At 33.0% G+C, this 13,546-nt stretch overlaps 1 long non-coding RNA gene across 1 annotated transcript; it reads right to left on the reverse strand.

Annotated features, from left to right (window-relative positions):
* Window positions 1-11,136: 11,136 nt before the first annotated feature.
* Window positions 11,137-13,546, reverse strand: LOC126764003 (uncharacterized). The gene is made up of 3 exons (XR_007667761.1): window positions 13,067-13,546; window positions 12,955-12,989; window positions 11,137-12,874 (listed from the first exon to the last, which is right to left on the reverse strand). It is a non-coding gene; the product is annotated as an uncharacterized LOC126764003 (long non-coding RNA).

Here is a 13,546-nt window from a genome sequence, read left to right on the forward strand (position 1 = left end):
TTTAGTGTTGGATGGCTCGCCTATCTCTTCAGTAACAATTTCTTTTATAATACGTGTTTCAGGTTTTTGCAGTTTTAAAATATGACGGAAGAAACGTTGAATTATAACAATAGCAGATATGTACTTTTGTTGCTTATACATATCTAACCCGCAAATAATTTTAGTATTATTTTTACTTATTAACTTTTCAGTTTTAAATTCTTGATTATTGATTTTATTGAATGTTGATAAATCTAAATGTCTTATCTCACTAGAATTTCTAGGGCCATTAAGATCAGAGTGAACTTTTTCCTTCCTCGGCCTTTGAGTAAGAAATCGACCACAAGTACATTTTTCATCTGCATAGGTTGAAAACTCCTGAGTAGTTTTAAGGTAATTTTCGTACGAACCATATTCTACTAAACAGTTTGTCCCATGATATTGTTCTTTTAATTTATTGAAATATTGGACAGCGAATTCACAAATGTTGTCTGGATTTGTACGTAAAACAGCTTTGATAAACTCTTTTATAAGCTCAAATAACTCTTCAGGAATTATACTACGAAGAAGAGAAAGAGGAACTTGTGTTTGTAGTGAAACAGCGCTGCTTTTTATTATTGTAGTTTCATAATTTAGAATTGCTTCAAAGTTTTGGTGCTTATTAAATACTTCTTGTTCTTCAATCACAGACTCAAAATAATTCGCCGAAAACTCATAAATATTTAGAGGTTTTTTCTTTAAAATTTCCTTAGTAAGATTTTTCATAAGATCTCGGAGTCCTTCCGTTACACAAAGCGGTTTTATCCTTGACATTTTATTTTGTAAGTTTTCATAAATTCACTATATTTCTATGACTGTCTAGTCAATACTACATGTACACCAGTTTCTTTGTAAAATGTTGGTGTCGATTAATGTATCCAATAACAACGGTAGGCATAACAAATAATGTACAGCGTCTACCAATAGAGATGACATGATTTTGACTGCTCTTTTTGGCCATGTTTGTTAATGGAGTTTTTTCAAATTCTGTATTCAGTAACTTTTGCCATTTCAATATGTCACGCTTTACTTTGGTATGACGAGGAAATTGTCCAAGATGATTACGTCAAACCGAACTCCCTTTCTGGCTTAACGTTTTCTTTAACAAACAAAAGTGTCGCTATTGGGGTGATAAAAATAAAAAGTGATCCTTTGGTGAGGATTGTAGTATGACGTCATCACCGGGTCTTATTTCTTCCGAACCGTCCATAGCGAGATTTATAACACGATATTGACCGACTTGTTTTTCCGAAATTTGAAGAAATCGACGCGGACGATCTCTATTTCCAACAAGACGGTGCGGCGTTTTACGTCTAAACATGAACACATCGCGTGCGACTCATTATTTTCGAGAAAAGGTTCATTCAAATGGCCGCCAAGATCATGCCAATCAGCAACACTCAAGGAGCTTGAAGACACCATACAGCGCACTATAACCGAAATTCCAATCGAAATGCCATGGCATAAAATTTTAGGCAAAATAAAAAAAACTGAACTCATCATCAAATTAACATCACGCCTTGTTGTTGAAGACCTTTTATTTTCAGTTGAAGCTATGTGATGAACAGATATGCACCTTTATGGCCTAAATCCAGCCTTGTATATATTTCATACTAAATACAAATGAGATACAACTCAAACATTTTCTAAACTGACTTTTTTCCAGTACCTATGGCCTTGAAAAGTTTTGGTCCGATTTGGACATATCCTGCCCATAATACGATTACATATTTCGAAGGCATTATTTGTGCAAAGCTTTATTAATTGCTTCTTGATTTATATACCGTGGTTGTAGTCTTATTTCTCCAATCTTCACGCTGTGATATAGGGATTTAAAAAAATGTTATATACTTAATCGTGTATAGTTTGCCAACACATACATACATATATCGGATAATTATGTGAGTTCCATGAACTTTGTTTTCAGACATTGTTTAGCCAGAGAACTTAAAAGTATAGAGAAGGTGCAAATCGAAATCTGTATGATGGTTCGATTGCGCGGCTAACAGAGCTGATAGAATCAGATGAAGGAATTCGCCGTGCTCTGGCTATTTAGCAGAATTGAGCACGTGCAGTGGCAGATATATATGTAAAATGACTGAGAATAAATAAAGAGAATTGCTTTGTAGAAAAATATACAAAATATACAGTCACACAGAGATTGTAAAAAAACATTCTCTGAGTGACATATGCATGCTTATATTGTATTATATGAACCATTGTCACATATGGGTGATTACTTTGTATTATAGGAACCATTGTTTTCCGAAAAATTGTAAAAATTTTATGTGATAAAATTAAATAAAAAATAATTTTAAATAAATTATTATTTCAAAAATTATATTAATTTCGTCTATTATAAAATGAACTTAAATGTGCTCATATGAACACTTCCATTCATTCCTTTCATTTCTTCAAAAAAAATTAATGACCTTCATGAAATATGCATATTCGCATTATTTCGTTATCATTTCCATATTTGTACCAATAGAATTTCTATGGCATATACATACATACATATGTATATCATTTCTTTGGCACATTTGTCTGTATGTTTACGAAAGCAAATGCGAGCCACATACATATGTACATACATCATAATAGCAAGTGTCGCAGGCATCTTTCGCATCTCTGTTGTCACGGTCAACCAATGGCCGAAACTGGCGTTTTGTCAAAGAGTCAAGTGCTGACCACATTGAGCGCGAATACACAAGTTCTTATGGACACAGTTATATAGTTGTGAAGCTGCCTCAATAAATGTGTCCCTGAGAACGTGTGTATTCTAATATTTGACAAATGTCGCTTGCAGTCTGTCGCGCTCATTGTGTTCAGCACTTGTGTGATGATAGAAAATCCAAGCTGTGCCGAAAAAAATAAACGAATGGCCGCCAATTGTCACCGCTTCCCTTGCCGCTGTACAGCTCCGCCTACAAACCAGCGTAAATATGTATGAAGATGTATGTGCGTGCATACATATCGACGCAGATTTTTGCGAGTCACGGAAAAATATTTTAGACAAATATTGTAAATCGATAACGGCTATGTTGCCACTTTTGTCACTTCTTTCTGTGAAGAAGCATCAGAAAGTTGTTCAATTTATGATTTTTAGCTTTTGCCATCCTCGCGAAAAGACGCTTGTTGGCAAAGGCATGCTCGGGGAGATGTTACGGCGTCTGTTTTTATGAATGAAGGGAGGTCGCTTGTGGCATATGCTCCTGCGTTTATGAATGAAATCATTTTTGTTGTAAAATTTACTACATTTGGGCTTCGCCAATTCCAGCCGAATTGACCATATTGACTTGTGATGCTTCTGCTATTGGAGCAATTGTTGTTTTTGTAGAACAATGCTTCAATTTTTTTTTTGGCGACATATTCACATGTGTACGCATATGTATGTTTGTATGCTTGTGCATTATTTGTTCGGCAATGTATGCAAATATATGTACATATAAGTATATATGAATGTATGAACATGCAGATCAATGCGCGCGCATGTAATACATTATATTGATAAGTGATAAAATCATGATTTGAATTTCTGAATGCGCACATGCGTATACATACATAATAAGATTATGATATGAGCATGTGCAGAGACTTAAGATTAATATGATAGTAGATGTACGTATGCATATATACATACATATGTATATATATTGTTGTGATAAATTTAATTTCTATTAATTAATATAATACAAAAATATTTATTAAAATAATATATTATGTAAAAATCAAAGAAAATTATTAAATATGCAAGTCCAAATTGACTATAAATATTACTATACATGCATTCATACAAAATATACTAATATCATAATTATGTTTACATGTCAATATTGAATTGCCGACAGCAAAACGCAAAAGCATACATATTTATTTACATACATTGCGATTCACTAGTTGAAAGAAAAATTGAAGCATGAAAATATCACAATGCTGTTGTTGTGAGTATCATAAGGAGCATGCATACATATATATTATGTCTCTTCATATTCTTGGGCATGTGAGAGTGTAAACACAATGTGCTTTGTACGACATTTTTTCGACTGCAAACTACATCTGTCAAATATTAAAATTTCTTCAATATTCCCTGATTGCTGCATACACGACTGCTATGGCCATTTTACGTAACTTCATATTTCTCTTATTTTTGCCAACGACAGTAGGACGACAGTATTGACAGTAGAACTGTGAAAAATGTTAGATTTCTGATGCCGTGAATTCTGTAAAATTAAAACTATGGCTGACATTGATGTATTTTACATTTTAAAAATATATTATAGTTATTATATCATTTGTAATAACAAGTGATAATTTAAAGCAAAAATTCCTATTTTTATGTTCTCTGGTTGGAAAATATTAAAATTTCATTTGAAGTGAAATATTAGTTCTCGAAATTGTGCTATGTAAAATGGACAACTGCGTTTGGGTTTTTAATGCCGGCCATTGTGTTGTTAGTTGCTTTTCAAAATGTACATATATAAGATTAACCGACGTTGCTCAGTTTATATGTCTGCTGCTGCAGCTGTTTGAGCCATTGTGTTTACACTTTCAAATGAAAAAATATAAACGAAAAGCAAAACGAAATTCTTCGTTGAGAGTGTATTTCTGTTCCTTTATTCGGCATATATGCCATGTCATCATTAAATACAAATATTCACAGTCTTTAATTCTGGTTGCATGAATATGTGAGAGTTTAAAAAATGTTTTTGGACGAACAAAATTGTTAAAAAATCGGCGAATTATTGATCTGAATTTCTTAAATTACTCGTATAGATTTTAAGTTATGCCTCTGTGCCAGAGAACTTAAAAGTATAGAGAAGGTGCAAATCGAAATCTGTATGACGGTTCGATTGCGCGGCTAACAGAGCTGATAGAATCAGATCAAGGAATTCGCCGTGCTCTGGCTATTTAGCAGAATTGAGCACTTTCAGTGGCAGAAATATATGTAAAATGACTGAGAATAAATAAAGAGAATTGGTTTGTAGAAAAATATACAAAATATATATAGAGACACACAGAGAATGTAAAAAAGCACTCTCTGAGTGACATATGCATGCTTATATTGAATTATATGAACCATTGTCACATATGCGTGATTACTTTAGTAAAAATTGTAAAAATTTTATGTGATAAAATTAAATAAAAAATAATTTTAAATAAATTATTATTTCAAAAATTATATTAATTTCGTCTATTATAAAATGAACTTAAATGTGCTCATATAAACACTTCCATTCATTCCTTTCATTTCTTCAAAAAAATTAATGACCTTCATGAAATATGCATATTCGCATTATTTCGTTATCATTTCCATATTTGTACCAATAGAATTTCTATGGCATATACATACATACATACATATGTATGTATATTATTTCTTTGGCACATTTGTCTGTATGTTTACGAAAGCAATTGCGAGCCACATACATATGTATGTACATACATCCATAGTAACAAGTGCCGCACGCATCTCCGTTGTCACGGTCAACCAATGGCCGAAACTGGCGTTTTGTCAAATAGTCAAGTGCTGACCACATTGAACGAAATACACACGTTCTTATGGACACAGTTATTAAAATACACACATTCTTAAGGACATATAGTTGTGAAGCTGCCTCAATAAATGTGTCCCTAAGAACGTGTGTATTCTAATATTTGACAAATGTCGCTTGCAGTCTGTCGCGCTCATTGTGTTCAGCACTTGTGTGATGATAGAAAATCCAAGCTGTGCCGAAAAAAATAAACGAATGGCCGCCAATTGTCACCGCTTCCCTTGCCGCTGTACAGCTCCGCCTACAAACCAGCGTAAATATGTATGAAGATGTATGAGCGTGCATACATATCGACGCAGATTTTTGCGAGTCACGGAAAAATATTTTAGACAAATATTGTAAATCGACAACGGCTATGTTGCCACTTTTGTCACTTCTTTCTGTGAAGAAGCATCAGAAAGTTGTTCAATTTATGATTTTTAGCTTTTGCCATCGTCGCGAAAAGACGCTTGTTGGCAAAGGCATGCTCGGGGAGATGTTACGGCGTCTGTTTTTATGAATGAAGCGAGGTCGCTTGTGGCATTGCGCCTGCGTTTATGAATGAAATCGTTTTTGTTGTAAAATTTACTACATTTGGGCTTCGCCAATTCGGCTGCCATATTGACTTGTGATGCTTCTGCTATTTAGACAATTGTTGTTTTTGTAGAACAATGCTTCAATTTTTTGTTGGTGACATATTCACATGTGTACGCATATGTATGTTTGTATGCTTGTGCATTATTTGTTCGGCAATGTATGCAAATATATGTACATATAAGTATATATGAATGTATGAACATGCAGATCAATGCGCGCGCATGTAATACATTATATTGATAAGTGATAAAATCATGATTTGAATTTCTGAATGCGCACATGCGTATACATACATAATAAGATTATGATATGAGCATGTGCAGAGACATAAGATTAATATGATAGAAGATGTACATACATGCATATATACATACATATGTATATATTGTTGTGATAAATTTAATTTCTATTAGTAGGAAATATATATAATACAAAAATATTTATTAGAATAATATATTATGTAAAAATCAAAGAAAATTATTAAATATGCAAGTCCAAATTGACTATAAATATTACTATGCATGCATTCATACAAAATATACTCATATCATAATTATGTTTACATGTCAATATTGAATTGACGACAGCAAAACGCAAAAGCATACATATTTATATACATTGCGAAAGGAAAAATTGAAGCATGAAAATATCACAATGCTGTTGTTGTGAGTATCATAAGGAGCATGCATACATATATATTTATGTCTCTTCATATTCTTGTGCATGTGAGACAAGAACATAAAAAATTTGTTTATGTTCTCTGTGTGAGAGGTGTGTTTTGTACACATTTTTCGCTGTTCAAAATGAAATAAAATATAAACGAAAAGCAAAACGAAATTCTTCGTTGAGAGTGTATTTCTGTCTCTTCCTATTCTCTGCTTCGGCATATATGCCATGTCATCATATGCCGTAAATACAAATATTTCTGTCTCTTCATATTCTCGGTTAGAATATGTGAGAGAATTGTAAAAAATGTTAAAATTGCGAAGCGAATTCCGACCTACAATGTTAAAAAATGCGGCGAATTCCTTGATCTGAATCTATCAAATGTTCGCAGTCGAACCTGCACCTTCTCTATACTTTTAAGTTCTCTGGTTTAGCCAAGCTTCTTGCTTCATGATATGACGGTCTCACATCAAATTTGATAGAAATATATAGAAAAGTCCAAAAACTATTTCGACAATTTCGAAGCTACATTTTGGCCTCTGATGTGATCATTTCGGACTATTTCTGACACAGCTTTAAGAGCAATTTATCATTTCAAACTTCGCAATGTATTTTATCACAGATTAGGACCCATGGTCACAGCAAATGGTTGTAAGCCAAATAATGCCCCGTTGTATTTTACGATGTCGATACGATTATTCAATATAGAATGCAAGAGCAATCAAATAAAACCTGCTATGCTGTTAATGAGACAATTTCTGTTGAATGAGATAGAATTAATCAATTTATTCGTTCACTTCGTACAATGATGGAACATTGTGACAGAGTATGCAATGCACAGAAAGAGATTCGTATGGCAATTATTATGAATCGCTAAACAGATATACGAAGATATAATGATGACACTTGATCTGATTTTGCTGTTATATGTATTTACGACTGTAGATGCTGAACCACCATTTAAGAGAATTTTGATATACTTTCAAACAACAAATGGTGTGGTTAAGCTTATATCATATATTAGATTCTGCTTTGGGGTCATTGTCCCATCCTTTACTATCCCCAAATGGAGATTTTGGTTGAAGGATCAATGCGATACTGTTGAGTTTATTCAGTAGAAGGTACTGTTCTACGAAATTTCTGATTCCTATGCCAATAACTTTCCGGTATCACGTGAAGAACAAATGAACAAAGCAGAAGACTAAATAATTTCTTTGTTGAAAAGATTTCAAAATGAAGCATCACTTCGAGATTTCATCGGTATTTCATTCAAACAATTCATCAATATTTTACACTTATTATTTTGACATTTTTTCGCGGGTGCATACATGGTCATTTATACATAACTTCAAATTAAAATTGGCTGATTTGATTCGAATGTTTATTAAAGGAAGAATTAAGCCAAAACCAGATACAGAACAAATAATTTTTTTAAATTTATTTTTGTAAATTGTTTTCTACAATTTTCTTTAGATTTTGTTCACATTTTGTTCAAATTCTACCAACAGCAATCCTCGTAATTATAATTTTGAGTAAAATTCCGAATTCTCAGAAAAACAATCAAACTTCAACAATCTGTCAAAGCAATGACAGAACGAGGGAAGATGTTAATGGCAACGATAAGCTTTTCGGTGGTGTCGGTGAAAAAAAGACGTTAGATAATCAATGAGAATTTTAATGAATAAATGATCTTGTTGCAGGAAATCAGTCTTCTTCTTCTTCTTCGTCTTTTCAGTTTAGATTTCCAAAATTCATTTTCAAAATTAAATCTGAAAAGCACTTCCCTTGATTTTGACACCGGAAATAATGTATTCTTTATTCGTGAAAGTATTTTCATTATATTGAACAGTTGCTCATGATAGTAGTTAATGTATACCATAGTCACAGCAACGCATGTCCGTTCTACTTGTACTTATAATTGGGTGAACTTGCTTATTTACATCCTAGTTTAATGCGATTGAATGAGTATACACATACCTTTATTTGCCCTTGGTAAGATTGTATCTCTGAAGCTTTCATTGTTGCAGCTCGATGTATCTCTATAGGTTAGCCCTGGAGAAACTTTAGTGTTGGATGGCTCGCCTATCTCCTTAGTAACAATTTCTTTTATAATACGTGTTTCAGGTTTTTGCAGTCTTAAAATATGACGGAAGAAACGTTGAATAATAACAATAGCATATATGTACTTTTGTTGCTTATACATATCTTACCCGCAAATAATTTTAGTATTATTTTTACTTATTAACTTTTCAGTTTTAAATTCTTGATTATTGATTTTATTGAATGTTGATAAATCTAAATGTCTTATCTCACTAGAATTTCTAGGGCCATTAAGATCAGAGTGAACTTTTTCCTTCCTCGGCCTTTGAGTAAGAAATCGACCACAAGTACATTTTTCATCTGCATAGGTTGAAAACTCCTGAGTAGTTTTAAGGTAATTTTCGTACAAACCATATTCTACTAAACAGTTTGTCCCATGATATTGTTCTTTTAATTTATTGAAATATTGGACAGCGAATTCACAAATGTTGTCTAGATTTGTACGTAAAACAGCTTTGATAAACTCTTTTATAAGCTCAAATAACTCTTCAGGAATTATATCACGAAGAAGAGAAAGAGGAACTTGTGTTTGTAGTGAAACAGCGCTGCTTTTTATTATTGTAGTTTCATAATTTAGAATTGCTTCAAAGTTTTGGTGCTTATTAAATACTTCTTGTTCTTCAATCACAGACTCAAAGTAATTCGCCGAAAACTCATAAATATTTAGAGGTTTTTTCTTTAAAATTTCCTTAGTAAGATTTTTCATAAGATCTCGGAGTCCTTCCGTTACATAAAGCGGTTTTATGCTTGACATTTTATTTTGTAAGTTTCATAAATGCTAGGAAATTGTCCAAGATGATTACGTCAAACCAAACTACTTTTCTGGATTAATGTTTTCGCCAACAAACAAAAGTGTTGCTATTGGGGTGATTAAATTCTCTTGTAGTTCAGGAAACGGAATTGCATCCCGAAAAAGTGATCTGTTGGTGAGGATTGTAGTATGACGTCATCACCGGGTCTTATTTCTTCCGAACCGTCCATAGCGAGGTCTATAAAACAATATTGACGGACTTGTTTTCCCGAAATTTGAAGAAAGCGACGCGAACGATCTCTATTTCCAACAAGATGGATGGCCGTTTCACGTCTAAACATGAACACATTGCCTGCAAAATTTGGCGACTCGTTATTTTCGAGAAAAGATTCATTCAAATGGCCTCCAAGATCATGCCAATCAACCAGCAACACTCAAGAAGCTTGAAGATAACCGAGATTCCAGTCGAAATGTCATGGCATAGAATTATACCCAAAATAAAACAAGTAAGGAAGGGATAAGTTCGGGTGCAACCGGACATTTTTGATTATTGCAACTTGCAACGCAAATGGGTCTGGCAGTGAACGAGGGCAAGACGAAATATTTCCTGTCATCAAACAAACAGTCATCAAACTCGCTACTTGGCTCTCATGTCATTGTTGACAGTCATAACTTTGAAGTTGTAGATAATTTCGTCTATCATGGAACCAGTATAAACAATACCAACAATGTCAGCCTGAAAATCCAACGCAGGACAACTCTTGCCAGCAGATGCTATTTCGGACTGAATAGGCAATTGAGAAGAACTGAGAAGTCCCCTCTCCACGAACAAAAACCAAACTCTATAAGTCACTCATTATAACCGTCCTGCTCTATGGTGTAGAGGCGTGGGCGATGACAAACACTGATGAGTCGACGTTGCGGGTTTTCGAGAGAAAAAAAAATATGTGGTACAAAAACACCTGGAAGTTCGAAAATCTTTATAAGCCGAGGGATTCTGATATCCGATTCAACCCAATTTTGACATACAGACAAACCCTTATTAAGAGAAGAATTAACCATTAATTTCAGTTATATATATCCCACATTGACCCAAATTTTCGATCAAAAGTCAACTATATCGACGCATTTCCGCGAAAGTATCGTATGTAAAAAAACGAAACTTTAAAGGAAGAGTTTTTTTTTAAATTACTCAGCTTAGAATGGGAAAATCATATTCAAATTTTTTAGGTTGTATTGTATTAGCTACAGGAACGAACGCCAACTTAATTTTTGTCAGTAATGGCACATTTTTCTAAAAAAATAAGGATATTTAAACATACGATACTTTCGCAAGCTATGTTTTAGTGAGCTTAGCCGCAAGAAGTATGACATACGATAATTGCAAAAAAAAATATTTATTGTACGAAATAAGCTAACAAAGGTAGTGCAATCATTTTATTATTACAGTATATATTTATTATTATTTATTTTAATCTTCTTCATCCGTTTCCTCCAAACAGTCCTTTATTAAATTTGAATGTCGAAAGTTTAAGTATTCCTTATGATAGTTTTGTGGTATACTATTTTTATTACACAAATTACTTAAGTCTACGAATTTTTTTGTTGATATATTTAATTTACAGCTATATAAAGATTCAATCTTTTGGTTAACGTTGAACAAATTAATAAGTTTTTTGTTTGAGTTTTCGAAATACTCGTAGCTTAAATCTATTGACAATTGTTCTTTTCTAATAATAGCGATACGTAATTTACTTAAGTTTAAAGTTTTATTTTTAAATAGTGAGTTCGCAAAAAGTTTCCAATTCTTAAAGTCAGTGTGATGTAATTCTATGCATTCGTACCCTGACGGATTTGTTCTTGAATTTCTAATCAGTGTCGGCCATTCACTGGTTGCCCAAACATTGGTTTCTGATAAAAGATTCTATAGTGCTGTGTACTGAGTTTACCGGCATCATAGTGTGTCCGGGAAGTAAATAGGCAATCTTTATTGTTTTTAGGAAAATATAAGTATTTAAAAAATATGATATCATTGCTAGCACAGCCTTGTTCTTATTTTGTCCTGAGCAACTATCGCAATAAAGGCTCAGATCATCGGTTTTTTTCCGACTATCTAGAATAAGAAGATACCTCAAGAGAGCTGAGCATATTTCATTACTGCCTCTCTTGCCATCGATTTCGCCCCACAAAAAACAGTATCCATTTCGGGTCCCACTTTCATACACACTTAAGTTGTAGTAAGCGTATTTGCGTGAATAAAAAAGGGTAGCATTTTTGGAAAAGGAGTATGCAAAACCTTTTGCATATCGAAACTAGCGCAAAGAAATTTTTGTCCCATTTTACTTTCCGCTTGTTCTTTGAGAAAAGTAGCTGTACTTTGTTTTTTAATATTTATTTGAATTTGAAATTCTTTTGAATTCTGAACTTTTTCTCTATCATCTTTGTTAATATACTTTATATTTTCGCAAATCGTGCATTTGTCCTTTTTTGGCAAATGGAAACCAATTGAAAACTCTGTATTAAAAACATTTCGAAATATTCGGCAAGATACTGTGAACTCATTTAAGCCTTGATCTTCCAAATAAATAAGATACAATTTATATAAATTGGATACATTTCTGAATTCCCTTGGTAAATAGACTTTTTGATTATTTTTACGGCAATAGTGTGATGGTACTGCTGGCAACTTTTTTATGTAAGCTTTGATAAAATCTATTGTACGATGGTCTGTTTTATTATGTGGTGCTTTTTTTCGGCTTTCAAAACTAATAGTTTTCTTTAATGCATGTCTCAAAACCATTTGAGAAATATTTAAAGTTTTCAAAAAAAATTCTGGCAAACTTTAAATATTTTTCCATCCCACAATAGGGAATATTCAAACGTCCAGTTTCGCCTTTGCACACGCTTTGCTTCCTGCCCAGCTCGCCTTTTTTTTAATTTGCTTTTGTTTGATATTTGCATGAAGCCATGTTAGCCGTCTTGTGTTTGACATACCCCAGTAATGTTCGTTAATATTTTGCCGGGAAATGTCTGGCACACTTCGACAATCCTTCTTACATTTGGTATTTATACACGGGTTAGGAAGTACTCTATTGTCATTTTTCTTCTTTTCCTTTCTCACTGGTTGGCGCTTAAGTCCACGTTTTCCAACGCAGCACTCTTCATCATCGTTATCGCTATCACTATATGGGACTGGTGATTTCACAAGCTATGGTGTTTAAAATTTTGTTAGTTTAACTAAATTTTATAGACTGCAATTGATACATTTATACTGTTACATTTACTTACACTTCACATCTATCTAAAAACACTTCATGAGCTAGCTAAACGAAACAATTATAGGCATCACTTTTGAATAACTCGACAATAATTAAGTGAAACATAGTAAGTAACTACTTACTTTTCCATGGGTAAATTCCATAACAAATAAATCATTTGTTGATCACAATTGTTTATATTTTGTTCACTATTGATGTGTTTGAAACTAAATGAAGACTAATTTGGGCTTTCACAGCTTCACTTATCACCAGATAGATCAATGAATATCGAAACGTACACCAAGAATTAACGGCGTAAAGAGGAATTAACGGCAAAATGGAAAGAGCACATAATGAAGATATGAAAATGTTGTTATCTCTCTATATTTTTGTGCGTTTGCAGTAATTCGTTCCACATGCAAAAAAATGTGTATGGACTTACGATAATTTTGCGCGAACAGAAAAATTCACAGTTACATACGATAAAATTGAAACTTAGTTTTTATTGGAACTATAGCGTTTTCAGTTATATTATTTTGCAGGATAGCGAGACATAAGTTTTCTAACAATTTGGCATTAAAATCTCAATTTCGATAAAAAGTAACATACGATACTTTCGCGGA

Source organism: Bactrocera neohumeralis, unplaced genomic scaffold (genome assembly GCF_024586455.1).
Source record: "Bactrocera neohumeralis isolate Rockhampton unplaced genomic scaffold, APGP_CSIRO_Bneo_wtdbg2-racon-allhic-juicebox.fasta_v2 cluster09, whole genome shotgun sequence".
NCBI lineage: Eukaryota > Metazoa > Arthropoda > Insecta > Diptera > Tephritidae > Bactrocera > Bactrocera neohumeralis.